The sequence below is a fragment of the Sapajus apella genome, unplaced genomic scaffold, assembly GCF_009761245.1.
Source record: "Sapajus apella isolate SASKATOON/1434 unplaced genomic scaffold, GSC_monkey_1.0 scaffold33, whole genome shotgun sequence".
Classification (NCBI taxonomy): domain Eukaryota; kingdom Metazoa; phylum Chordata; class Mammalia; order Primates; family Cebidae; genus Sapajus; species Sapajus apella.
This window is the reverse complement of record NW_022436973.1, coordinates 11,402,450-11,406,339: the sequence shown is the minus strand read 5'-3', so window position 1 is coordinate 11,406,339 and position 3,890 is coordinate 11,402,450.

The window sequence follows — 3,890 nt, the reverse complement described above, 5'->3', positions numbered from 1 at the left end:
CAGTTCTCTCGATGAAGACTGTCTTACTGGATCTTGTCTGCTGGGGAAGTTCCTCGTTGCTGAGAGTAGCAGTTAAAAAAGCTGTTAGCCACGTGGCTGAGCTCCTATTTCTGCACAGGCAGGCTGAGTTACAGCTCGGTGGTGTGGATCCAGGTAGGAATTGGTCAACATTCTGAATCCTGAGCTGCCATCTGCCTTGCAACCTGCTGGGATGCTCAGTTTAGACAACATATAAAGTTTCCTGGATACGGGACAAACCCAGGCCTATGGAAAGAGCAGGAAGGTTAAAGTGTGTGGTACTTTGGGCAATGACGAAGGCGTAACCAGGGAGCTGACATGTTTGCTCCAAAGCCAAGAATTCCAGGACAATTTGTTATCCAGCTGAAGCCAGTGTAGTTGCTACAAAAAAGCCTGGAGACAAAAACGCTTTTTTCTTGTTTCCTTGTCGTCTTGCACACCTACTGTGTTTCCTAGCTCTGTAGTAAAGGTTGCTGACGTTGGAAATGTCTGATGATTTTTGCTCTTCTCCTTGTAAATGAATAAGAGTCTGGGCTCAGGCCACACCATGGCTTTAATGTGCTGAAAGTATCAGCTTCCTGAAACAGCTTCACAAATGCTGACATTTCACTCAGACCAGGAGGGCAGGGGAAAGGCTTAAGCAAATACTATGTTTTATCATGAAAGAATGATTTCAACAGACTAAACCTGGTCTAATGGCATCAATTGCCCTCCCCATTTTTTAAAAAAATTTTTTTAAATTTAAGCTTTATTGGACAGAGAAGAAATAGAAACCTGGCTTGTCAGATCTGAAGTGACCCATGTATCATGGGACTGGTGTCCTAGAACATTGCAGGTGTGTGAAGGTGCAAAGAGTTGCATCCAAGTGCCATTGCCCATCTTGTTTTGGCACTGATGGTCTTAGGTCTTCTTTCGGGAGCAAGGGTGGGAGAAATTTCCAGTGGGTTAAGATACTAGTCAGTGGTCGTAACTTGTAATGTGAAAAGCAGTCTGGGGCAGCCTGCTTGCTTAGTGGTAAAGAGAGAGGAGAAGGCTCTAGCCTTGCACTGACATACCTCCATCGCCACACTTGGGGACACCCTATTACACAGATGAGTAGGTTTTTTCTTTTGTGTAAAACTCTGTCTGGTTTTATACATAGTAGAGCTTTTCTCTATATATATATTTGGTATTATTTTTCATTTAGCATAATAACTCATTTTTCCTATATTTTTGCATACTTTGTAAATACCAATTTTAACAGCAGGATGCTATTCTATTGTTCTGAGTTTGCTTCTTCAGATTGAAAAGGCTTGTGTTGCAAGGATTTTTCTGAGCTCTATTTATAGGACAGAACTGTCTGTGTTTGCTTTCCCCTAACACATCATGTTTGTCTCTAAACTTTATTATTATTATTGTTTACTAGTTATCTTTTATTTAGAGGTTTATTTACATTTGGATATAAAAGATTTAGCAATGAGGCCGGGCGCGGTGGCTCAAGCCTGTAATCCCAGCACTTTGGGAGGCCGAGGCGGGTGGATCACGAGGTCAAGAGATCGAGACCATCCTGGTCAACATGGTGAAACCCCGTCTCTACTAAAAATACAAAAATTCAGCTGGGCATGGTGGCGTGTGCCTGTAATCCCAGCTACTCAGGAGGCTGGGGCAGGAGAATTGCCTGAACCCGGGAGGCGGAGGTTGCGGTGAGCTGAGATCGCGCCATTGCACTCCAGCCTGGGTAACAAGAGCGAAACTCCGTCTCAAAAAAAAAAAAAAAAAAGATTTAGCAATGATCACCTTCCTCATGGAAGAAGGGTTCTGGGCCAAGGAGGTCATGGTCAGGAATGTGGAGTGTGCTCTCCATGCTGGCCGCTCTTCAGTGGTACCTATGTTTGAGTTCCTTATAAGAAAGGCAGTGGCCGAAAGGCATGTAAGCTGCCAGCATCATAGAAACCCCGGCAACACTCCCTTTCTTAATAGTACCTCAAGTACTATTAAATACAACAACTCTCTTTGAAACGCTTCAGCAGTGCCTTTGGTGGTAAAAATCAGCACCCAGCTCCAGCTTGGCAGCTCCCTTAATTTGACATCCATGAGTTTCTTGTTCACTGGTATGACTGATGCCATTGTGGGGTCCTGGTGCCTGCTATCTCTAAACTTTAAATGGTTGTTCTCAAACCACTTACCAGTCTATGTTTGTAATTAATATATAAGCTTGAGAGAGAATAGAAGCCCTTCCCAAAAGCATAGTTAACAACATTATCCTGGCTTGCACATTTGCTGAATGGAAAGCTCTTTTTGGCTGATGTGATGTCAATGTTACTGACATCCATGCCTGGAGATAACGTTCATTGGCATTTAGCAAAGCCTTTCTGGAGATAATTCTAGTTATGTTCTTTAAAGTCTTGGAATGCCACATTTTCAAGTAGATTTGTCGTCTCTACTTTAGATCAGATTTGAAAAGAGAAAGCTCTTTGTCTTTAACTCTACCTAGAGGCTGGGTGTGGTGGCTCACACCTGTAATCCCAGCACATTGGGAGGCTGAGGTGGGTGGATCACGAGGTCAGGAGTTCGAGACCAGCCTGATCAGCATGGTGAAACCCCATCTCTACTAAAATTACAAAAATTAGCCAGGTGTGGTGGCATGCACCTGTAATCCCAGCTACTCAGGCTGGGGCAGGAGAATTGCTTGAACCTGGGAGGCAGAGTTTGCAGTAAGCCAAGATTGCGCCATTGCACTCTAGCCTGGATGACAGAGCAAGACTCTTTATCTTGAAAAACAAAACAAAACAAAACCTCTACCTGGAGCTGTGATGTGTCTTTCAGGAAGAAGTGTGGGGATTATAATCTCACTCCTGTCTGTGAAATGATTGGTGACCTTTAACGAGTTACTCCTCTTTAGGGGTCTTCAGTTTCCACATCTGTCAAATAAGATTGAGCTGAAACAATTAATAAGGCTCCTTTTAGCTTAAATATTTTTAGATTTTTTTTTTCTAGGCAGTTTTTTAAAGCTGAACCAGCCCTACTTTTGCATTTGTATGTCTTCTGTACGCAGTTGTGTAATCCCTGCAAGAGGGCACCTCTAGCAAACCCTCCTGTCCCTGGGTTTCCGTGTGGACTTCGATGAAGTATGGTGGAGGCCAGTGTTCTGTCTTGTTGAGGACTTTCCAAGGGTTGTTCTGGAAATGGAGATCTAGCCCAGATCACTCCAGGGGACTAATCCCTGAATAATGTTGTCCCTTGACACACACATACTTTCTGATGTTTCTCTTGACCTTGGAACTGGTTAAAGACTGCACAGAATGTTCAATGAATTCTTAGAGACTACCACAAAGAAGTCCTTCCCAAGCCAAGATTGATTTTTTTTCCCCCAAAGATTGAGTATTTAGGAAGTGGTCCTTCTATTGTTAGAGGCAGTTTAAGGACGTCACCATAAAACTGAGACTTCACCTTCTTCCTTTTCTATTTCTCTCCATTGCAATTCGATTTTTATGTGTTCATGGTCAAGGAGACCTGGGTTATTTTTGGATAACTGGCACAGGGTTCAGGAGGAATACAGAATTATTTCATGGAATAAATCCTAGATTGGGAACTGGGACAGCTGCTCTCGCTTTGTGACTTTGAACATGTTGTTTATATTCTCTGGGTTTCAGTCTCTTCATAGAAGTTGGGATGATCTTTGTAGAAAGGACCCTTCCTCCAGTGCAGTGGAGAGGAATTTTCCCCCAGCTTTAACGTGCCCCAAAAGCACTCTGGGCAGCAATGGTGACTGTTACCCACCCAGCTGGCCGGTGCGACTCAGTGTGGCTGTGCTTGAGTCACATATTCAATGTTGTCAGTGGGTGTGTCACCGGGGATTGCCAGAAACCCTTGCTGTTTACCCATAGCTAACA